Raw genomic sequence first — 24,812 nt, forward strand, 5'->3', positions numbered from 1 at the left:
GGGGCACTTCCCCCAGAACTGAAGTCACATTCCACCCCCCTGTCAATCCCACCCTAGGTGAACAATCCATGTGCATCCCTGGAATGCTCTCTTAAGGTACCTCTCCATCAGGCCATCCCAGGGAGAACCCATGGCTCCCAGAAACTCTGGAAGTGATCACTATTGTCCCTCCTCCCAACACCTGTGGCTCTGGCCACGTTGCAGGGTGGAGGGTACCTTTTCATGCTCTCTGTGTGATGGACAGGATGACCTCTTTCCCCACTATGGGAGATGCTCTTAGCACTCACCTGACTGAAACTGCTCATGGGAACATTTTGAACAACATAGGAAGTGCCAGGGGATAATGCCCACAGGGCAGTCTTCAACTCATAATTGAAGGGATCAGTGTCAGCTCTTTATTCCCTCAAGTGGGGTATCAGAACCATGCTCTACACTTTCCCAGAGTTCTCGTGGGACTGTGCCCTCCCAGTGTCCCACGATGGTAACCTGCTCCACACACCCCATGTGGGGGGTCCTTCACTTCCCCACCATGCACCTTCCAGCTCTACAACTTGTACTCGAGTCTGTGTTTCAGTGTCTGCATTTGAAGGAACTATGACACATACCACAATTACACTGAATTTCACAGATGTCTCCTACTAAGAGTGGAGATAAGAAGAAGTTGCACATTACTCTGGAACTTCTAAAAATAATTTTCTCAAAATGAAATAGCAAAAACCCTCTCTCCACCCAAATGCAGTTTATCTCCTTTCAGCCTCTCTGATCCTGAGTGAGAATCGTCTTCTCACCCAGCAGCACGATGCCCCTTGAACTTAATCACATGGAGTCTGGTGTCTTCAGAGGTCTGTGTCAGGGTGTGGGGCTGGGGAAAGGAGGGCAGATCGCCTGTGGTGTCACAAGTTATTGCCACAAGCAAATACTTCACAAAGCACTTTGTAGGCTTTGAGAAGCCAATGACTATTCTAAACCTTTACCTGGACCTTGTTTCCAAGTTCCAGAATGTAGGGACCTCTGCTCACCTGAAGCCACCATGGGATGCCTTTCAAACTGGAAGATTGCCTTCCCTCCCCACCAAAGATACTTCTCCTCCAGCCCCATCAGCCTCTCTCCAAGCCTGGCTGTCAGAGTGATTCCTTCTTCTCTGTCATTTTCCATACTCAATCTATCACCACATGTCATGGGTTTTTCTTGCAACCACCTCCAGAGTCTATCCTTGTCTCTGCACATCCACTGTCACTCCAGTAGTAGATCGCATCACTTTTCTCAGTTCTTCACTCACCCTGAGTCCATATCCTTTGCCATGTGACTTTGCAGCCCCTCCCACTAGAGGTGGTATGTTCTTCCATATGCCTTGACCTTGGGCTTGGCCATGTTGACTTACTTCAGCCAATGAGATGTCACAAAGACTTGAAATGTGCTTGTGTGGCAGGGCTTGCTGACTTGCACCTCAGACATCATCAAGAGAACACGTGCTGGCTAGCCCCTGGGCCCTGGAGAATGACAGACGTACAGGGCAGAGCTGCAGCAGGAAATAGAACTATCCCAACTGCTCCTTACCAATTACCATTGTTTTAAGGGGCTTGTTTGTTACACAGCTATATTGTGGCAATAGCTGACTAATATACCCCTGTAGTCCAAATGACCACAGTTTTGTTTTTCAACTTCCATAGTAATCTCTTAACCAGTTTGCATGTTTTAATTTTGCCCCTTGCCACTCCATTGTATAAACGGCAGCCACTGTGATATTTTTATTGTAAATTCAATTGCATCTTTTCCTAGTTTAAATGATTTCAATGGCATCCCATTGTAATTTTTTTAAAGATCAATTTTTTAAGATCAAGCACTTCTAACAGTCTAGTCATTAAAGGGTTTGTGTAGATCTCAAGAAGAAAAACAGAAGGCAAATACACTTATCAAGTAAAGGAAGAAATGTAAAAAAATATATATTGGGAACAAAGAAATCCTATGCCATCTCTTCTACAAATAAAATTTCTCAAAACCACACTCAGAAACAATGCTAAGTTTATACAAGTGTGTTTGTAACACTAAACAAAACTAGAATTACAGAAAGCTCTCAATTTATTCTATACTCCATCTCTGTTTTGGACTCTGCAGTAGCTCGCACTGTGTCAACCAAGCTAAGCTGGAGTCATATCTCCCAGAATTCCCTCCCCTTGGTGCGTCCAGGTCAGGGCTGGCCACAGGAGTAACTTGTGCAAGATTTGGAAAGAGACAGACAGCAGCAGCAGCAGCTGTTACATTTGGAAGATGGGTGTAGGCTTTAGATGCCACTACAGCTGCCTCTGTCCCCATCCCCATGGCCTCATCTGCCTGAGGTCAGTCAGACCGACAGCTCCTGTTCCTCACACTGGATCTCCTACATGTGCAGCTCTGAGGGTTTTTAAAATTTTTTAATTTTTTGGATGCAGGGTCTCACTCTGTTGTCCAGGCTGGAGTGCAGTGGCACAATCACAGCTCACTGCAGCCTCGACCTCTTGGGCTCAAACAATCTTCTCACTTCTCAGCCTCCTGAGTAGCTGGGACTACAGGCATGCACCACCATGCCTGGCTAATTTTTGTATTTTTTGGAAAGATTGGGTTTCTCCATGTTGACTAGGCTGGTCTTGAACATTTGGGCTCAAGCAATCCTTCTGCCTCGCTCTCCCAAAGTGTTGGGATTACAGGCGTCAGCCACCTGCGCCCAACCCACAGATATCTTCCGTAGGTCATCCTGGATGTATGAAAGACAGCCAGGTTCCAATTTGTCCTCATGGGTTTTGCTGTGGCTTCCTGGGTCTCCATTCATGTTTGCTTTTTCCCACTTCGTGTCAAGCTTTTCTTTGTAGCCTGCCCTGGCTGACCCAGGTTTACCACTACACACAAAGAACAGCCTTCTATCGATTTTTTTCCATCATTTCCCCTGTGACATCTTTCTGATCTTCAAGTAATCCTTACAGGTTTTACCTCACCAGCTTTTCCCACAAGGACATAAGGTCTAACTCCTATAATAAATCTGTGATTCAAGGGCATCCTATTGCAATAGGAACAAACCCCCAGCTCCTCATCATGGCCTGCAATACAAGGCATGACGTGGCCTCTCCCATCTCATCTTAGGTCTGTCTCGTCCCTGCTTGCCTGGGTACGGTGTCATCATTCCTTCAGAACAAGAGCCAATTGACTAGATATCGTAATCACATTCTCTGTTGAGTTACTTAGCTGCTTCAAGGCTCTCCTCCCCACGTTCCCTGGTTGCCTGAGTCTGGGGAGGAAGAGGTTAAGCTTGTTGGAAGGCCTGGATAGCTTGGGCCTGTTCTCAATCAGAGCACAGCAGGAAGGCGTGGGGCTGCTTGCTGGGTCGGGGAAGTCTCCATAGCAAAGCGATTAGGTCAAGTGTGGGAGAGAACATGCTGAACGTTCATCTCTGTGCATGGAAGAGGGTGGGCTGGGCCAGGGGCAGGAAGGATGGGCGGTCAAGGTCTCAAAGTGGTAAAGCCCTGGGAGTTGGCTTTGCCTCTGCAGAGATTTGGCCAGCTCTGGGCGGAGGGTCAGCGTCTCAGGCATCTCATGACAGGCTGGAACGGGTCAATGGACCAGTCTTGCTGGCTGTGCTGTCTCCAGCCCTCCCCTCCCTGGCTTCTTCCTGAGATTTCTTGGCCCAGGAAGCATGTCTGTCCTCCAAGAAACTTCTCCCAGCTGGCTCCTCTCAGCCGGCTCTGCATCACCGTGAGAGGTGGCGTTGGCTCCCCGTCTGGCCCTACAGTTTGGACCAAGTACACACATAGGGGAAGGTGAGTTGTGTCCCTGAAACACCACAGGAATCAGGGAACTTGACTTGTCTTGAATTTTGTTTCTTGGCTGCATAAGTGGAACATGAAACGCCTTTCACCTCCCACCTTCTGTTCCAGTCACACTGGACCACACGCTGTTCTCTGGTTGAGCCAGGCTCCCTCACGGCTTTGAACGTGCTGCTGCCTCTGCTGAAAATGTCCATTCCCATCTCACCCTTAAGACCTGACCCAGTTGTTACTTCCTTTGTGAGGCCTCCCCTTCTACAATGAGTCCTGTCTTCCTAGGGGCTTCTGTGTGGTGACTGTGTTACATCCCCGGTCTCCGCCTTTAACCTCCACACAGAGCACCTGAAACTTTTAAAAAATATATAATTTAGGTGGGGCGCAGTGGCTCACGCCTGTAATCCCAGCATGTTGGGAGGCCGAGGGGGGGCGAATCACAAGGTCAGGAGATCGAGACCATCCTGGCCAACACGGTGAAACCCCATCTTTACTAAAAGTACAAAAATTAGGTGAGCACGGTGGTGGGCGCCTGTAGTCCCAGCTACTCAGGAGGCTGAGGCAGGAGAATAGCTTAAACCCAGAAGGTGGAGGTTGCATGAGCCGAGATCACGCCACTGCACTCCAGTCTGGGTGACAGAGCAAGACTCCGTCTCAAAAAAAAAAAAAAAAGAAAAAAGAAAAAAAATTTAATCTCTACTTTGAACCTCGATTTGGCTGGCAGCAAAAATCATGCTGGTCAATTTCTGAGAAATGTGGTCATTTTAGGTTAAAATTCACTTAATTCTGAAATGTTCCTTTCTGCAGTCCCATTCCTACCTTCTCACCAGAGTCTCGTCTCTGTTTCGGTGGTGGTGGGCTGATGGAACATGGGTGTTATCATGGTTCTGGGCACAGCATTCTTCCTCCCTGGCTACTCCCAAGATGTTTGAGCTTCCATGTGGTCCCTGGCAAGACTCATGGTCCCCTTGTTCCAACCATGAGGTGCCCTCAGGTCCCCAACTTTCTCCCATCTGACTTCCATGCACTTCTCAGGGTTATGGGAAATGTTAGCCACTCTCCTATAACATCCTGCAATCCCTAGAAGCTCTCTGGGTCTACTTAGGTCCCTCTGCTGCCAAAGATGCCTGGACAGCCCTATGCTATGGGTACCATGTTACACCAGATGACTGACGGGAAGTGGGGCAGGTCTCTACCTTCAGATCCCAAACTCGTATGAAATCTGAGGGTCTTATTGTCCACTCCCATCCTTCTAGATATAACCCTAGAGAGAGGGTAACATGCAGGACACTTTCTCAGGATCCATCCCCTCCAGCATCAAAATGACTTGCTTCCTCAGCTCACCTCTCCCTACCTGCCTTCCCCCTGACCCTCTTCCCTGCCCCTAGGATCTTTACCTTTTAATCCTTTTTTTCAAGCCGGGATCTCACTCTCACCCAGGCTGGAGTGCAGTGGTGCAATTTCAGCTCACTGAAGTGTACACCTTTCAGGCTCAAGTGAGCCTCCTACCTCAGCCTCTTGAGTAGCTGGGATGACAGGTGCAAGCCACCATGTTTGGCTAATTTTTTATTTTTTAATTTTTTGTAGAGATGGGGTCTCTCTATGTTGCCCAGGCTGATCTCAAAGTCCTGGCCTTAAGCAATCCTCTTGCCTTGGCTTAACTTTTTTTTTTTTTTTGACTAGTTAATATATGCACATGGAACAAAAGGAAGTCAAATAGTACAAAAGAACACTCATATTTGTATATAATTTATTTAATCCTACATTTCTTAGGATGCAATCAACTGACTTCACCAAGAGTAATGACAAAACCCCTTTCTCCCAAATCGTCTCTTTTCTCTCCTCCATTCAGTTTGGACCGGTTATTGCTATTATTAGTTCTACTGCTTTACTGCTCCATAGGGACACTGAGTGTTTGTATGAGAAAAATCGCCTTTGTTCAAGACAGTCAAGCATTTTGCAGTTTGCTCATTATCTTTGGTCCCCACACACTAAATGACATCAACACTGCCCAAGCTCCAAGACCACCAAAGAAGCAGACGCTACCTCTGGCCAACAGCCTCTCTCTAGAGGATTCTTGTATAACTTCACACTTATTTGTATCTCTAATAGCTAGGCTACAGACTTTAAACGTATCTTTTTGTGGCCTTCAATTACAAAAAAATGAGAAAATCAAGATACTTAACACATTCTTACCTTCATTGGTTTTTACAGTTTCTGCTTTATAATGGTTTATAACATTCATTTTGTTTCACAACCATAGTTCCAATAGTTGTTTTAATTGTAATCCCGAAACATAAATGTATTCAGTGCTCACTACTGGTGTTTTTGCTTCTGTTTCTCATTTGTTTACTAAACTTGGTCTTTTTGTATTTTCTTCAAGGTAGCTGAATTTTTGTAGTTTTGAAAATATGTGCATGTTCTATATTTGGACTACAGTTTGGGTTGATATGAAGTTCCTGAATCATGTTTTCTTTCTCTGAGGACACCATAGGAGCATATGCGGCACAAGATTGTTTCATTGTATTCTAGCTTTGAATCTTACTGTGCTGATGTTTATAGTCAATCTGATTTTTTTAGCTTTAAGTTCGGGGGTGCACGTGTAGGTTTGTTAGATGGGTAGATTGAGTGTCACAGGGGTTTGGTATACGGATTATTTCATTATCCAGATAATAAGCATTGTACCTGATAGGAACTATTTACAATCCTCATCTCCCTCCCACACTCCACCCTCAAGTAGGCACCAGTACTCAATGTTTAGCTCCCACTTAAGTGAGAACATGCAGTATATGATTTTCTGTTACTATGTTAGTTCACTTAGGATAATTGCCTACAGCTCCATCCGTGCTGCTGCAAAGGACAAGATCTTGTTTTTTTATGGCTGTGTAGTATTCCATGGTGTATATGTTCATCACAGCACTGTTTTCTCAAACTTTTTAATTGTTTTGCAGATTCAGGGTCTCACTATGTTGCTCAGGCTGGTCACGAACTCCTGGGTTCAAGTGATCCTCCAGTCTTGGCCTCCCAGAGTGCTGATACTACAAGTGTGAGCTACCACACTTGGCCCTGATGGGACTATTCACAATAGCAAAGACATGGTGTTATTTTTTGTTGGATGATCTGATCTTTCTACTGAGTAACCAAAAACTCTTTATCTTTGAATTAGGGCAATATTAATAGGATATATTGGTATTAGTTAATCTGTTCCTTTAGCAATTCATTTAGTGAATGTTCACTGGGGGCTCCTAGATGCCAGGCATTATTTTAAGCATTGGGAAAACAGCAATAAACAAGAAAGGACAAAAATCCCCATTCTCATATCTCAAAGAACATACATTTGGGTGTAAACATACATTGGGTATAGTTTAGAAAAAACTATATCCATTTTCCCAGAATATAGTATTGTCTTTCAATCTATAAATTCACATTTTCAGTTTAGGGAAGTTTTTTTAATGTATATATTTGAATGCCAATTCAAATGTTCATATGTTGACTTTCTTCTGTATTTGTTCCATAGCTATTATTTCTTCTCATCTTAAAATTCACGGTTATTCTCCATGTTACTGCATTCATTTTTCCGAAATGTACTTTCCAGGCTTCTAGCTTAATTTTCATAGCGTTTTGCTCCTTCATTGGGTCTTTCATTTCTGTGATAGTTTTATTCTTCTCTTTCACTTTTTTCCTGAGTCCTGGTAGCTTATATTTCTCTTCTTTCCCTTGTCTTGTAATTCTTTTCTGGTATACTTGTAATTTCTCTTTTTTTTTTTCATTTCTTTGTCTTCTTTCAGTCTTTCGTGCTTGCTTACTTTCTTGCTTTCTTTTTTTTTTTTTGGACAGGCTCTCGCTTTGTTGCCCAGACTGGAGTGCAGGTGCAGTGGCATCATCTGGCTCACTGCAGCCTTGACCACTTGGACTCAAGTGATCCTCCCACCTCAGCCTCCCAAGTAGTACAGGCAAGCGCCACCATGCCCAGCTAATTTAAAATTTTTTTTTTGTAGAGACAGGTTTTTGCCATGTTGCCCAGGCTGGTCTCAAATTTCTGGTCTCAAATGATCTATGTGCTTTGGCCTCCCAAGGTGCTGGGATGACAGGTGTGAGTCACTGCGCCTGGCCTGTAACTTTTCTTGGAGTAATTGTTTACAGATAATTTGTTTTCATTAAGTTACTGAATTCATGAGAAAATTCTTGGTCCCAATGATCATCCAAGACAAAGTCTTTCTCAAATGTTAGCAAGAAGTCTCTTTCTGGCTTATTGGAAAGCTCTGAACAATAGAGTTGTGTGTGTGCGTGGTGGGTGTGGTGGTAGTTTGGCCTTTCCTATGCCAAACACAGACTGTATAGTTCACCATGGTTTTATATATATATATAAATATCTATAATTTTGAATGTGTATGCAATTTGTATTGATGGGGTAACATTTTTCCCACCAAGTAATTGGTATTTCCTTCCAAAAATGGAAGGGGAGCTTTGGTGGAATGTAACCCTGGGGTTAAAAAAACTTGAATGGATTCCTAGGAAAATTATATGACATATCCCACCTAATTTGAAACATGGTTCAGTTACCAAATTGTTTATAAGCACTTTGTTTAGCAGGAAGGTGGCCAAGAGAGAGTTTAGCCTTGAGGCTGTCTATCAAACACTTTTTGTGAAAAGAGACAAAAGGTGGAAATGAATAAGTTTAGATTATGTACTTTAGGTCCTTTTCTTTTTGTTTTTTCTCTTACCAGCACCTGTTCATGTTTTAACTGAAGAGGGAAAGCCTAGTAAGATAGGTCTCCTGTCTGGGGCCCGAGACATGGGCACATGAGCCTTCTTAGATATCAGCTGAGCGAGAGCTTCAATCCACTCTCCCATCTGCAAGGATGGATCCAGGCACTGTGTCATATAAATATTTTAAATGCTATAGAAATTTCTTAATGGTGGATAAAATGAACTCTTTTAATTAAGATAGTCCTGCCCCATGAAAGATAAACTTGTAGAGTTCAGTGACAAAATCTTTGTTACTCAAATTTCCCTTGGTCTCTCAAGTTTATGAGAACAAATGGAGTCACATTAAAAGCCATAAATCTAAATGTCACCAACTCACTCAGACTTAAACCATTTGAAAATACCTCTTATAGGCTGGGCACGGTGGCTCACGCCTGTAATCCCAGCACTTTGGGAGGTCGAGGAGGGCAGATCATGAGGTCAGGAGATCAAGACCATCCTGGGTAACATGGTGAAACCCCCTCTCTACTAAAAATATAAAAAAAAAATTAGCTGGCCGTGGTGGCAGGCACCTGTAGTCCCAGCTACTCGGGAGGCTAAAGCAGGAGAATGGTGTGAATCCGGGAGGTGGAGCTTGCAGTGAGCCAAGATCGCGCCACTGCACTCCAGCCTGGGTGACAAAGTGAGACTCCCTCTCAAAAAAAAAAGAAAAAAAAAAAAGAAAATACCTCTTATGCTGCTTTGGTGGTGGGGGGCAAGGGCAGGGGCACAGGGCTGGCAGTGGGGATGAATTCCTAGAGGTAACTCGCGCAAGCTCATTAGCAAATCCAGGGGACTTCAGAGTTGTATCTGCTCAATACCCTGGTCATGTCAGCCTTGACTGCAGGATCCTGTTAAGTTCTTTAACAGTTCACTATTGCTATAAAACAAACTACGCCAAACCTTAGTGGCTTCAAGTGACAACCATCTGTTTTGTTTATGCTTTTTATCAGCTGGCTATTTGGGCTAGACTCAGCTGGGTTCCCTCATGCGTTGGTGGTCAGCTCTGGATTTGGGTATGGGACTTGACAGATCTTGGTTGGGCTCTTTCACATGCCCGGGGCTTTGGCTGGGACAACCGGGCCCACTTGGCTCTGGGCCGTGTGGTCTCTCATCCTCCAGCCAGCTAGCTCAGGCTTGTTCAATGGTACAGGTAATGTTCCAATAGAGAGAGTGGGAGAATGCAAGGCTTCTTGAGGCCCAGGCTCTGAAAAGGCACAACATGACTTCTGCCTCATTCTATTGGCCAAAGCAAGCCACACTGTCTGCCCAAATTCAAGGTGGAGATATAGACTCCACTTCCTTATCGGAGGAACTGCAGAGTCATATTGCAAACAGCATGTGTGCTGGGAGCCAGTAGTTGTGACCATTTTGGCAATCAAGCTGTCTCTTTCTAGGTCGTGTTGTCAACATACCAAGCTCTTGAAATAGAGAAGCTGAACAGTGGAGGGTTGGCCCCTTAAGTTTCTTGGGTCTCAGAGTACCTGGAAGTTTACAAAACATCCCCTTCAGTTGTAACCTAAAACCCCTTCTTCTTTCCAGGAGCCCCCTACTGTGTGTCCAAGGGACCAGATTGGGAGCAGAGTTGAGTGACAATCTCATTAACCTTCTGTCAACTCAAGCCTTGTTACCACTTGTTTTCTTCCTTCCTTAGAATGCAAATTCTCTCCCAAGAGGGTCTTTTTTCGCCTGTCAAGCAGATATCCAACCGGCATGCCATGCTGGTGCACCAGATATGTGAAGAGGTGGCGGCAGCCCAGGGGTAGACCTCACTTAGGCTTCCTTATTTCTCTATATCTCATTGGATCTTCCTCTGTAAATTCTTACCTCCTGGATAGCAGAGGGAAAAAATATCTGAATATTAGTCTGGTAAATGAAGCCTTATACAATAATCTAAACAGTCCCTCTGGTCTTCTTATGTAAACACTCTCTCAGAGTTCTTCCTTCCTGCCCAGCTCTTTTTAAGATGTATCTTTGGGAGAAGTTGTACCTTAATCTCATGGTGGCAAGTGAGGCTGGTACTCAGGATCACAGGGAGGCCTCTGGGTCCTCCCTGGGCCCCACTGCAGATGGCCTGCTCCGGACCCTCCCTTGACAGCAGAATGCTGAACATGCTGCTCCCATTCCTGAGTACTGGGCTGGCATCTACTGCTGACGTCTGCAGCGTGTGCAGTTTAGGGTCTGGGTGCTCCAGGCTCTTTCAGATCTCTGCTCCCTGATCTTCACTCTGCCTTCGCTGATGCACCCTCTGGGTCTCCATTATGTCCTCCTGCCAGCCCCTGACTTAGACAGCCCCTGATTTAGTCTCCCTGCCCCTCTTCATCCTAGGGCTTAGAGCAGAGGATTTGTGTGTTCTGTGTCGCATCCCCTCTGCCTATGTCTCATCCCAGCAGAGCAGTGGCGGATGGCTCCACGAACAGGAACTCGTTCCACCTTAAGGGACAATGGCTACTGTTTCTCTTTTTTCTTTCTTTTCTCTTGTGATGGATTTTTGTTCTGTTGCTCAGACTGGAGTACAGTGGTGTGATCTCGGCTTACTGCTACTGCAACTCCCCGCCTCCCAGGTTCAAGCAATTCTCCTGCCGCAGCCTGCCGAGTAGCTTACAGGCATGCGCCACCATGCCTGGCTAATTTTTGTATTTTTAGTAGAGATGGGGTTTCACTATGTTGGCCAGGCTGGTCTTGAACGCCTGACCTCTGGTGATCTGCCCGCCTCGGCCTTCCAAAGTGCTGGGATTACAGGCGTGAGCCACCGCGCCCGGCTGACTCCTGTTTTTCTGCCTCAGTTGTTTCTTTTAGGCCAAATAAGTCCTCACAAACCAGGAGGTAAGAGGAGGTGAGCTCAACTAGTGGAGAATGAGAGGAGTCAGCAGATGAATGCCCCAACCCCCGGCCTTTAATGAGATAATTCTAAGGTGCGTTCTACACAGTTCCTTAGACGGTTCTCAGAGAAGTCAAGTCCCAGTTGCCCACAGCAGTAACCTGTCCAATAATGCACCTTCCCCACTCTCCACTTCCTCCCTCCCTCCCTCCTGCTTTCTGGGTCCTCCTCAGTAAATGATCTGCACCCAAGTCCTTGTCTCAGGCTCTGCTCTTGAGGGAGTTCAAACTAAGATAGGCCCTGTTAAAACACCTGTGGCTCACACAACTCAGCTTCCTTCTGAAGCCCCTGGTCCTTGGGAGCAGGTAGGAACTTTGGCATCACATCTACGCCACACAGGGATTGTGGGTGACCCCAGGAAGCTGAACCCAGGCCCTACCTCTGTGTACTCGTGGTGCTCCACTGAGCTGACCGGTATGAAGCTGTCTAGGTTGGAGGAGAAGCGAGTGGGCAGCCGGGGTGTTCATTTTTTTTTTTTTAGGCAGAATTTTGCTCCTGTAGCCCAGGCTGGAGTGCAATGGTGCCATCTCCGCTCACTGCAACCTCTGCCTGCCAGGTTCAAGCAATTCTCCCACCTCAGCCTCCTGAGTAGCTGGGATTACAGATGCCCACCACCACGCCCAGCTAATTTTTGTAATTTTATTAGAAATGGGGTTTCACCATGTTGGCCAGGCTGGTCTCGAACTCCTGACCTCAGGTGATTCTCTTGCCTCGGCCTCCCAAAGTGTTGGGATTACAGACGTGAGCCACTGCATCTGGCCTGTAATCCTTGATTCTGTCCCCAGAACTCCACTTAACCCACCAACATACCTCTGCTTTAAGGTCAAAGGTCATAAATCAGGGAGATGCAGCATCCAGGACTTTCTGTCTTTGTCCCTTTTCCCAGAATCCACTGGAAGCTGAGGAGTGGGCTTTGGGCCTCTCAGTTCTCTGCATAGCCAGCCTCCTTTTCCCAAGCCACACAGGAGAACTCTGATCTAGTAGCAAGATCTGCCTCTCCAGTTGTTATAGGGGGAGACAAAGAAATGTAGAAGCTCCTTTTTCTTTCTCTGGCCATGCTTGTCATTCCCACTAGTGTTTTGCTGAGGGAAAAAGGCACTTAGCTTTGAGACTCCAAACTCATCAGTGGCCTCCTTGTTCTGTAAACCTGTGCTGTCCCAAGCTGGTAGCCTGTGGTTATTGAACACTTGCAACATGGCGAATACCCCCGAGGAACTGATTTTTTTTGTTTTGAGACGGAGTCTCGCTCTGTCGCCCAGGTTGGAGCGCAGTAGCGCTATCTCAGCTCACTGCAAGCTCCGCCTCCCAGGTTCATGCCATTCTCCTGCCTCAGCCTCCCGAGTAGCTGGGACTACAGGCGCCCGCCACCATGCCCGGCTAATTTTTTGTATTTTTAGTAGAGACGGGGTTTCACCGTGTTAGCCAGGATGGTCTCCATCTCCTGACCTTGTGATCTGCCCGTCTCCGCCTCCCAAAGTGCTGGGATTACAGGCGTGAGCCACCGCGGCAAGCCACAAGTTGTGTTTCTATTGGAGAATTTTAGACAATTGTAGACAATGCTCACCTGTTGCTTCCTGGGCCATGAGCCTCTTCGACTGTCCTCTGGTGGTAGAAACCTATAAGAAAACATGGTCTGGTTGGGTGCGGTGGCTCATGCCTGTAATCCCAACACTTTAGGAGGCCGAGGTGGGTGGATCACAAGGTCAGGAGTTCCGGGCCAGCCTGGCTAACATGGTGAAACTCTGTCTCTAAAAATAATACAAAAAATTAGCTGGGCACGGTGGTACATGCCTGTAATCCCAGCTACTCAGGAGGCTGAGGCAGGAGAATCTTGAACCTGGGAGGAGGAGGAGGTTGTGGTGCGCAAAGATCACGCCATTGCACTCCAGCCTGGGCAACAAAAGCAAAACTGCATCCAAAAAAAAAAAAAAAAAAAAAAAGAAAACAAGGAAAAAAAAAAAAGAAAATACAGTTTAAGGGTAGACTTTAATTATTAGTTTAATATATGCAAAATATTATCCCTGTTCAAATGTGTTGCTCAATTCTGCCTTGAAGGATGAAGGATGAAGGGCTATTCCTTTCTCTCCTGTGGCTTTGGTAGGCAGAAATTGATGAATGGGAACACGTTTTCTGTTGTCATGCACGAATGAATCCATCAATCAATCAATTTATTCACTAAGATGGAGAATCTAAGTAGAGACAAATGTGTTCATGGCTTGGCAAGATGGCTTATGCTTGTAATCCCAGCACTTTGGAAGGCTGAGGGGGAGGATTGCTTGAGGCCAGGAGTTTAAGACTAGCCTGGGCAACATAGTGAGACCCCATCTCTACAAAAGATAGAAAAATTAGCTGGGCATGGTGGCACATGCCTGTAGTTCCAGCTACTCGGGAGGCTGAGGCAGGAGGGTCTCTTGAGCCCAGGAGATTGAGGCTGCAGTGAGCTATGATCATGCCACTGCACTCCAGCCTGGGTGACAGAGTGAGACCCCATCTCAAAGTTACAAAACAAAACAAAAACAAAAGTAATGGGTTTAGTTTTAAATAGGGCCTAGGTTCAGGATTTCTGGCAGCCCAGTTTGGACAACCTGAGCTCATCCCTAGCCCCACCGTCACAGGAGGGTGAGCTGCTCTTTTGGGAGATTAGAGAATAAGGGATTCTAGCAGCATCTGTCTGATTTCCTGTACAGCAGAGCTCCAAGCCCCAGTGATAGAAGTCATGGCCACCCTTCACCAAGTGTCTGGGGTGCAGGGAGGGCCAGTCTGTGATGAAGGAGAAGAAAGAACCCCTCAGGGAAGACTTTCTGTTTACTGGAAGCCCTTTAGGCTCTGGATTTGCCTCTTATACTGAGCTTTCCATGCAGTTCTGACAGTGAGATTAGATGAGATTATCTAGAAACCACTGCATCTGCAAATGCATTCCCCTAAGGTTATTTCTATTACCTGCAAAGGAAAGAAGCTTAACTAATAGAGTAGTGGGTCCAGATGGGGAAACTTAATGGGAGAGCTTTAACTTATTTAATTTATAGTGTTTATAGCTCAAGAAGAAAGAACCAGAAGATATATACATATTTTTTCTACAAATAAAGCTGATCAGTGGCTTTCTTTTTCAGGGTAGCTGACACAGTTCTCAGCACCACCCTACAGCTGCATTTTGGGTTCAACAGACTTTTGTGGCTGGCCTGGGAAGCAGATCACCATTTATAACATTGTTTCTAAGGGAGACACATTCCAAGATCCAAACAATGAATTTAGCAAAGAATGCTTGGCTTCCAGGCTGGATGAGCTCGGCTGGTTGTACCTTGGGGGTTGGCCTGAGGCTCCCTTTCCCTTTGGTCAGTAGACACTGCAGGGTTGGGGGTAGGCACGTGAGGGGGAGAGCTCTGAACAGATAGGGAACCTGCAGCCGGGCTGCTCAAGGGCCTCCTGTGTGCTGGGGGCGCCAGGAGGTCCAGGGATGGAAAAGGGGGAGGTGAGAAATGGACAAAGAAACTTGGCCTCCTTGGCATTGCTGTCACGTCTGGCCGGCCCGCCAAGTCGAAGGGGCCTGTTTAGCCCCTGTCCGGCTCAAACTCTTTTGGGAATAAGCTGGGGTGTTAGAAAAAAAAAAAAAAAAATCCCACAGCCTCTGCCTGGCGAACCCGGGCCGCTGGAGGTGGGCTTGGTGGGGCAGCGTGTTTGTTCCCTGGGAGTGGCTGTCACAGCGCCGGGTGAACCAAGCAGCTTGGGCCAAGTCTCCATCCCTCTTGGAGAGGGCAGCAGCAATGAGGTGAGGGGAGCCAGCTCATCCTCCCCAACCCTGCACTCCCACCCCCTCCCCACCCCCAGCCCGGAAGAATCGCTGGCGGCGGGAGCCTGGACGAGCTGGCTGGGAAGGGGACGCAGCTACAGCATTGTCTGGGAGGGAGGGGAGAAGCTCCGCCCCTAGAGGGGAGGGGAGAAGAGGAGGGGGCGGGAGACAAGGGGAGGAAGAAAGGCGAAGGCAAGGCGAAGGGGTGTGGAGTGATATGAAGATCGAGAGAAAAGAGGGGACAGCGGACTAGCAGACCCGGTAGGGGCTGAAAAAGGCCAAGGGGCGGGAGGGAGGGAGAGGAAAGAGGAGGGGAGCGAGGAGGGCGGGGCGCCCGGTCCCCAATCGCGCGGCCACCGCGTGCCCAGCCTGGCTGGATTTGAGCCCTGCCCGCCGATCGCTGGCCGAGGCGCCCCCACTTTTCAACTCCAAGGTTCCCGCGGCGCGGGCGCGATGCAGCTGGCCCGGGGTGCAGGCAAGGCGCGGGGCGCGGGGCACTGGGAGCTAGGCACTGGCGCGGGATGCCGGGCGCAAGGTGCAGGGCGCGGGCCACTCTCTTTCCGCGTCCCCCCACCTCGCCAAAGTTTTTCCACGATGGTCCCTATCCCGGCTGGGTCAGCCCCTTAATCCTCGCCTGCTTCTTGTCTCCTCTTTCCTCCCCCAGCCGTGGAGCTCCCGGGGCGCGCCGACTCCCCCTCTTCGCCCCCCCACCCCCGGGGCCATGTAGGCGCAGAGCCCCAGCCGGCCTGCCTTGCATCCGAAGAAAGTTGTGGCTTGGAGCTTGGAAAGCCTCCGAGAAAGGAGGCTTCTCGGACCCCTGGGGGTGTCCTTACTTCTTTTCGAGCCCACGATGGGAAGGTGCTCCCACCCCATCCCCGGGGTCTCTGAGACTTCCTGGCGAGGTGGGGCGGCGTGGCAGGTGCAGGATTCCAGAGGCCCTGACAGACCCGGAGAGTGCCCGACCCCAATCCGCCGCCGTCTTCTAGGCAGATTTCCCCGAGGCGGGTCCTAGTCCCCGGCTCGGGGAGGCGGAGAGCTTCAGAAGGGCACAGGGTGAGCGGGGGCCCTTGGCCTCCGGGCACTTCCCCTTTGCGGTCTCCCCGCCCTCCTTCGGAGCTGGTGCCTGAGGTCGCTGGGGACCTCAGCCTGGCGTCTTCTCTCGCCCCAAGCGAGGCAGGTGCCGTGGGCGGCCCCGGCTACTTCTGCATTTCCAGCGCTTACTTTGCATTCAGCTCTAAGTCGGAGAGTTCTGGGGACAGCCGAGAGTGCCAGTGGCCTCACTGGGAGACTGAGGGTTCTGTTTCACCTCTGGGGCGCTGCATGGGTCCGGGCTGTCCACAGCCCCCACCGCGCCTCAGTGACAGGAGAAGCCGAGCACGAGGCCTCTCATCACTGCGTGTACTCTATTTCCCAGGTATCTGGAATCCTGGCGCCTAGAACGTGTTTTTCGGGAGAGCAGAGGCTGTGTCTAGGGCAGGCTGGGGTTATAGTAAGTACCTTGTAAATGGTGAATGAATGTATGAACCAATCAGCTGACAAGCAACAATTTGTCCTGGAGGGGGACCCAGTTCCTGCCACAGTTGATCTTAGTACAATGGGAGGAAAGAATTAGAAACAATGATTCTTTTAAACAGCCGGGAAGACACAGCCAGGGGCCTTCTTTCAGGAACATCTGGATGAGGAATCTGCAGCTAGGCTTATTTGACTAATACATCCACATTTACTTACTAGGCACTTTTTCTGCAGGTGGTCTGAAGAATTAAAGAAATCTCGCATGGCAAAGATATATCGGGTTGTTTGAGGAGAGTCAATTTGCAAAAAAACCAAACTCGTGTTCAAATGTAGTGTCCCAGGGACACAGTGTGGCATCTACCTGGGTGGTGGCCATTTGGGATCAGAGACCCTTGCGTGGGGGCATTGGGTGTGGGCAGCAGCTGCGTTTTCTCCTCTGGACAGGTCAGCCTGATGCCTAGGGGCTGTGGCAGTCCAGCAGGCCTCACAGGGGTAGAAGAGGGCCTCAAATGATGGCTGAGCTTGGAGAGGGGATAGTTTGGGAAAGAGTGGGAGCTCTTCCCCTGGGAGAAGGTGGAGGCATAGTGTACAGCCTGCCTGGGCACCTGCAGTGTGGACTGGTACAGCTTGGGAGTCCCTCTGCTGGGGAGGCTGGAAGGCGAGTTCCGCTCCTCCTTCAGCAGATGGAAGAGCAGAGGTGGAATATCGGGGAGACACATGGTAAGCCTTGGGGTGCAGCCTAGACATATCCCAAGTGCTCCACTCCGCTCATTTTTATGCTGTTGAAATTGGGTTGGAATCATGATGGCCCCTTTGAGAAGCCTGGCTGAGAGGAGACCAGGGATCTGAGGTCCCTTTTCATGCCTTCCTCCAGGGGAAGGGGACTGTGTGCCCTCCACATCTGGCCAACTGGGGCTGTGCCCGCATCTGCTGCATCTCCAGCCAGCATCATCCCCACTTTCCCGAGCGTGGCCTCACTCTGTCCCTGGTGCTCCACAGCCTACCTCTCTGCGTCTCTACATGGCTTCTGTTTGGAGGTTCAGGTCTTCTCGCCAGTTTGTGTCATCTTAGGAGTCAGTTGGTGTGGTGGACAACCCTATGCCTTGTTTTCAATCCTTTGGATGCTCTGACCCACCTGAGACATCCCAGTTGCTATTGGTTTTGCTTTTACTTCTTGGTCTATTTCCTGGTGCCCCGGAGTCAGGCTTCATGTCTGCGTTCCATGCGTGAGCTGCTTAGGAATGGCTGAGCGACTCGGCTGGAGAGGTGCCCAGGGTGTGCATCTGCTGTCTCAGAGGGCTGGACGATGTTGCTTGCCAGAGAAGGGACCTGTCATCAAAGCACAAAAGAACCTGGGCCTGATTATTGCTTTCAGACCTCTTCAGGATATTTTGGCAGGAAGTGTCCTTACTGAGTGGGAGGTGGGGACAGAGAGGCAGGGTCAGGTTGCCAGAGAGTCTCACAGAGAGGCTGGGAGATGGACTGAGTGACCCCATGAGTAGTTCCAGGACTCATCTCCCCCAGAGCGAGAAACAGGGCAGGTCTCAGCAGTGTGCTTGGAATGGAACAAGATGTTCAGCGTCTATCTTCAATCTGTAGTAGCTGAGAGCTGCCACAGCTGGGTTTATAAAGCGAGGGTAGCAATTCCCTCCTGCTACCTCCCTAATACTCTTCACAATGTGGTCCAGTTGTTTACTCCAATGACACACTGTCCTATTTCAATACCTCCCTGTCTACAAGAAGAATTTTTATTTTTTATTTGTATTTATTATTTATTTATTTATTTATTTATTTATTTATTTTTTGAGACGGAGTCTCACGCTGTTGCCCAGGCTGGAGTGCAGTGGCGCGATCTCGGCTCACTGCAAGCTCCGCCTCCTGGGTTCACGCCATTCTCCTGCCTCAGCCTCCTGAGTAGCTAGGACTACAGGCGCCCGCCACCACGCCCGGCTAATTTTTTGTATTTTTAGTAGAGACGGGGTTTCACTGTGGTCTCGATCTCCTGACCTCGTGATCCGCCCGCCTCGGCCTCCCAAAGTGCTGGGATTACAGGCTTGAGCCACCGCGCCCGGCCTTATTATTTATTTTTTTGACATGGGGTCTCTGTTGCCCAGGCTGGAGTGCAGTGGTGCAATAATGGCTTACTGCAGCCTCCATCTCCCGGGCCCAAACAATCCTCCCACCTCAGCCTCTTGAGTAGCTGAGACCCCAGGCATAGGCCACCATACCCAGTTACGTTTTTATTTTATTTTTTTAATAGAGATGAAGTCTTGCTATGTTACCCAGGCTGGTCTCAAACACCTGGGCTCAAGCCATCCTCCTGCCTCAGCCTCCACAGCCTACACCTGCAGGATTACAGGTGTGAGCCACTGTGCCTGGCCCAGAAGAATGTATAAATGTCCTCAAGGTGGAGTGAGCCCCCACAGGTCTCCCTGCTGGTTTCATTTATTTGGCCTCTTGTGGGTTCCCATGGACCACGTGGCCGTGTGAGGTGGGGGTTGGGAATGGGGCAGGAAGCACCAGGGAAGGAGGGTGGCACATCCTCTGACTTGGGCTGGGCAGCCAGTGGGTCATTTTTTATCATTTCTGGGATGGCAGACTCTAAAGCCTGTCATTACAGGTTGATGCAGCTGTTTGGGGTGACGGCTTGGGGCTGGGGAACTGCTGCTCAAGGCAGCTGTGCTGGTACCAGAGAGACCCTCTCATCCATTCCTGTGGAACAGGCAAAGTGACTTCCAAGGGCTTTTCCTATTCCTTCAATTGGTGAAAACTGGCAGAGAAATACCTGTGCTTTCTTTGAACATGTCGACCCAAAGTGATTTGGCAAAGTCGATTTACTTCATCGGCATTGTGCTTTAACCGTCGTTGGCATCCAGTGAAGTGCTCATTTTTATAAATGTCATGAAAAGAATATTGGATTTGGAGTTTGAATTGCATCTTACCATTTCCTAGCTGTGGGATACTGGATAATGTAATAGATGCTGTCAGCCTCCTGCCCATGTTCCACTGGTCTCAACCAATGACTGATGGGAGAAGGTGTGCAAATACTCCAGCTTCCTCGCCTCTCTGTTGGGATAAGTTTGGGGCATGTTCTGTGCTGTCTCTAAGAGTTCCCTTGCAGGACTGAATCCCGACTGCTCATAGTGTTAGCTCACTCACTTCCTCATCTCACTTTCCCACTCCCTTTGTACTTGAACTTGAGTTCTTGTTTCACGATCTACTTTTGGGTGAAACCAACCTAAGACAGGTTTTAATCTATAGTTAAAAGTCATTAAAAGTTTCAGTTTCAGGCCGGGCACGGTGGCTCACACCTGTAATCCCAGTACTTTGGGAGGCCGAGGCGGGTGGATCACTTGAGGTCGGGAGTTCAAGACCAGCCTGACCAACATGGTGAAACCTCGTCTCTACTGAAAATACAAAAATTAGCCAGGCATGGTGGCGGGCGCCTGTCATCCCAGCTGCTCAGGAGGCTGAGGCAGGAGAATCGCTTGAACCTGGGAAGCAGGGGTTGCAGTGAGCTGAGATCTTGCCATTGTGCTCCAGCCTTGGCAACAAGAACAAAACTTCCTCTCAAAAAAAAAAAAAAAAAAAAAAAAGAAAAGAAAAGAAAGAAAAGACTCAGTTTCCCCAACTGTAAGGTGGAAATTATAATAACTATCTCACAGCAATATTGTGAGGGTCAAATGAGCTATCATATGTGCTCAGCCTGGCACATAGCAAGCGAGTAGAAAACCATTTGCCGGCTAGAAGCAGGCTATGATGGATTTGGGAGTGTGTATTTTGGTGGAACATAGAGAGTTACAATGCTTGGAAAGAGAGGCTGCTCTTAGGTTAGTTGAGGAAGCTGAGGTCACCTGCACATGGTTTGCATTCCTAGGTTGTGACCAGTGATGTGCTGGTAAATATTTAACACCTGGCTCTTGGTAAGGGTTTTGGGGGAAGCCCTGCTTTGTGGTGTTTTCCAATTTGTGTGATATAAATAAATATTCCCACTAGGGCTGATTTCACTCTACCAACCTGGTGTCAGTGAACACTCAGTTGGGAAGAGTTGTGCGCCACTGGCACCTGAGAGCCAGTAGGAGCTGGCCCCAGCACACATCTGGCCATGACTAAGTCAGCATGTGACCCCAGTGATTTCAATTTCCAATTCTGTACATGGGAAGGGGAGGATAAGATTTGTACTATGCATCCAAGACATGGGATATGTTCAAACGCTGCCCTGAACCAGTTGAACCTCACCTGCATGTGAGATACTTCTGGGGTACATTTAATGATTATAATTATTATTGTTTTTTTGAGATGGAGTCTCACTCTGTTGCCCAGGCTGGAATGCAGTGGCATGATCTTGGCTCACTGCAACCTCTACATCCTGAGTTCAAGCGATTCTCCTGCCTCAGCCTCCCAAGTAGCTGGGACTACAGGTGCATGCCACCACGCCCAGCTAATTTTTGTATTTTTAGTAGATACGGGGTTTCACCATGTTGGCCGGGCTGGTCTTGAACTCCTGACCTCAAGTGACCCACCTGTCTCAGCCTCCCAAAATGCTGTGATTACAGGCATGAGCCACTGCGTCTGGCTAATGATTATTGAAATATTTATGCTGTGAGACTTTCTGACTCTCAGTTTCCCCATCTCCAAGGCAAGGGATTAAATGATTCCACGTGTCCCTTCTAACCCTTGACCTCTTTCAGAAGAGTCATCGCCTTGTCCTTCTGTCTATACAAGAACAAAACCTTTAAAAACCTTTAATGACAAAAAACCTTTTGTGTGGACTACATATGTGGCACCCACCATGAGACCCCCGGCACTGGCCCTTCCTAGAGTCCTTCCTGCTGGGAATTCAGTGGACATTAACCCAGTATAATCCTGCTTGTCTTGTATATCAGTTTCACCTCAGGGCTCCAGCATGGTGTGTCTCCAGAGGAGGACTGGAGAGGTCGGGGGGGAGGGACTGGTTTCTTACGGAATGGACGGTCCCTTCCTTTCTGAATCACTATGCAACATTATAGACACCCGAGTGGAGTCTGCTCACGGTTTACATTCCTAGGTTATGACCAGTGATGTGCTGGTAAATGTTTAATACCTGGCTCTTTTTGGAAGGAGGTCTGGAGAAAAGTCTGTGTGGAGAAAGAGAACTTTCTGTGACAGAATTCAACATCTTGGTGTAATTTTACTCTTAATGCTCTGTTGACAACCCTCCCAAACAAGTCCCTGACTCAGCAGTTCCACCCCTAGGAATTCTTCCCCTAGGGATGTAATTGGATAAATCAGAAAAGTATGTATATGGGGATGTCCCTCGCAGCATTATTTATAATAATGACAACACTCTATAGTGACAAATGGAGACCAAATGCCCAACAGTCATACATTAGTTAACCATGGCATATCTATACTTTGGAATACCATGTGGCTACAAAAACATAGGCTGCCGGTGTGTAGCTATTAACATGGAAGAATATGATATATATATTTTTTGAGACGAAGTTTCACTCTTGTTGCCCAGGCTGGAGTGCAATGGTGTGATCTCAGCTCACTGCAATCTCCGCCTCCCAGGTTCAAGCAATTCTCCTGCCTCAGCCTCCCGAGTAGCTGGGATTACAGGTGCACCACCACGTCCGGCTAATTTTTTGTATTTTTAGTAGAGATGGGATTTCACCATGTTGGCCAGGCTGGTTTTGAACTCCTGATCTCAGGTGATCCACCTGCCTTGGTCTCCCAAAGTGCTGGCATTACAGGTGTGAGCCACCGGAATAGGATATATTTTTAAGAAGCAGGTTACCAAACTGTGTGCTATTTTTACAAACTGTATCACCCATTTATATTAGCATCTGGAAGGATGTATGGTAAAATGTTAATAGTGATTATCTCTGGGTGGTGGAGTTTTGGGAGATTTCAATCTTCATCTTTTTTCATATGTAATAGTTTATTTTTATTTTTTATTGTGGTAAAATATGCATACCATAAAATTTACCCTTTTAACCATTTCTAAGTGTACAAATTAGTGGCATTAACTATATTCACAATGTTGTACAACCCATCACCATTATCCACGTCCAGAACTTTTTTGTCATTCCAAACAGAAACTCCGTACCCATTAAACAATAACCCCCTCATTCCTATCTCCTTCCAGCTCCTGGTAGCTTCTAGTCTACTTACTGTCTTTATGAATTTGCCTCTTCTAGCTACCTCATATAAATGGGATCAAACAATATTTGTCCTTTTGTGGATATTAATCTTTTCATTTATCTATATATATTTTTCTTTTTTGTTTTTGAGACAGGGTCTTACTCTGTTGCCCTTGCTAGAGTACACTGGTACAGTCATGGCTGTCTGCAGCCTCCACCTCCCGGGCTCAAGTCATCCTCCCACCTCACCTCAGCCTCCCAAGTAGCTGGGACTACAGGTGCATGCCACCAAACCCAGCTAATTTTTTATTTTTTGTAGAGACAAGATTTTGCCTTGTTGCCTGAGCTGGTCTTGAACTCCTGCATGCAAGCGATGCTCCTGTCTTGGCCTCCCAAATTGCTGGGATCACAGGTGTGAGCCATGGAACCTGACCTATATTTTAAAAATAAAACAAAAAAATGTTTATTTTACTTATGTAATAGAAAGGAAAGGGAAGCCCTGGCAGGCAGTTGTGGTATTTGGCCCCTGGTGATTCCGTCTCAAGCTGGGTCATGTGGTCCTGACTATCCTTCCCGGCCCGGGCAGTGTCAGGGTGCTGCCTCCATCTCAGCCTCACAGGACGAAAGTGGCCAGGGTGCAGGTGTGCAGCACCACTGGCTTGGGAGCTGACCACAGCGTGGCTTGCTGGCTGCTGGCTGCTGGCCCATGGGGCCCAGACCCCCTGCTGCTGAATCTCAGGGTTTTCTGTGTGGTGATGGGTTTGGAAGGGTGGGCTCATGATTCGCCGTGACTTTGATGGAGCAGCTGCCATGCAGAGAGAGAGAGATTCAAACCAGGTAGAGGTGGAGTTGTGTGGAGACTAGCTTCCTTGAAGCTCGAGAAGGAGGGTCTCTGCCTTTCTATTTCAAGCATCCTTTGTGTGTGCCAAACCCCTGCCCTGTTAAACACCCATCCCAGCGGCTGTAGGGCTGGCTGTTGAATGTTTTGTCCATAGCATGGCATGGGACGCAGGGCGCTTTGGTGGGGTCCACGAGGCCTCAGGTACTCTGGGGAGATGGGTGGTAGCCTCAGATAATCAGTGCCCCTTCCTAAAGTGCCATGTAGGGCCTTACAGCTGATCACACAGACATTTGGGGCAAGGATGGCTCTTTTGTGTACAGTCGGGGCCATGGTGCCATGGAGTGGGGGGCTGGTGAGGCAGAGTGTGCCCGCAGGTCAGCTCAGGAAACTGCGGGACCCAGAACTGGGAAACCAGGTCACATGACTGTATTCAGGGGTCACGGGAGTGGGTCAGGTGGCTTTTCTCTGGGACATTTGCTCTGAGGCAAATGCTGTGAGTTCCTTGTTAGGTGAGTTCCCTGAAGTGCCCGCGGCTCCTCCAGTGAGTTGGTAAGAGCGTGAGCCTGGGAGAGCACTCACGGTCTCTTCACCTGGCCGTGCCTAGTGGGCAGCTGCCCTTTGAATCTTAGGCAGTCGTGGGGGTGTACAGAGGTTTGATAGAGCCGCCTCTGCCGGCCGTGTGGAGGAGCAGTTCTGCTTTACATGGGGCTGACTTTCCTTTAGGGCTGGTCAGCTGTGCCCAGGGTAGACAGAGGAAGGTGTGAATGTGCTACTGTGGCAAACTTCCCCTGGAAATGGTCTGGAAACCCCCCGATGTGCCATTTCTCCTGGCACTAGGAGGGGTTTGAGATTTGCTGTGAGCGGGGAATTTCCCCACACATGTTGCTGGGTGTGTTAACTCGAGGTTAAAGGAGGGGGGATGTCAGATGCGCCGCAGTGACTGCTGCCCCCACCACACCGGAGGGCTCTGGACACACCCAGCACTTCCTTTGCTCTTCCCACTCACTGCTTTTCAAGTCCAAGGAACCTGCTGGGGTCTGGGGGTGGAGGCCAGCGATCTTAGCTTTTAGGTTTTCAGTCCTGTCCCCAGGTGTCGAGTAGAGGAAACCCCAAGATCACTGCACACAGAGCT

General features: G+C 48.5%; 1 protein-coding gene and 1 long non-coding RNA gene across 7 annotated transcripts in view; one reads left to right on the plus strand and one right to left on the minus strand.

Annotated features, from left to right (window-relative positions):
* Positions 1-3,705: 3,705 nt before the first annotated feature.
* The window catches only part of RASSF2 (Ras association domain family member 2), a 57,528-nt gene continuing 36,421 nt past the window's right edge, over positions 3,706-24,812 (plus strand). Inside the window, exons 1-2 of one of the 6 annotated variants that reach the window (XM_045362549.3) lie at positions 15,412-15,463; positions 16,617-16,691. The gene's annotated coding sequence lies outside the window, so the exon portion shown is untranslated. Of the gene's footprint in view, positions 3,789-14,925; positions 15,182-15,411; positions 15,678-16,314; positions 16,692-24,812 lie in introns of those variants that run through there. The other 5 variants (XM_065522801.2, XM_045362550.3, XM_015457660.4 and 2 more) reach the window with 5 other exon arrangements.
* On the minus strand, positions 8,489-16,672 carry LOC135965608 (uncharacterized). Its single transcript, XR_010578576.2, has 3 exons — positions 16,036-16,672; positions 12,980-13,031; positions 8,489-10,364 (listed from the first exon to the last, which is right to left on the minus strand). It is a non-coding gene; the product is annotated as an uncharacterized lncRNA (long non-coding RNA).

This window comes from Macaca fascicularis, chromosome 10 (assembly GCF_037993035.2).
Source record: "Macaca fascicularis isolate 582-1 chromosome 10, T2T-MFA8v1.1".
Taxonomy (NCBI): domain Eukaryota; kingdom Metazoa; phylum Chordata; class Mammalia; order Primates; family Cercopithecidae; genus Macaca; species Macaca fascicularis.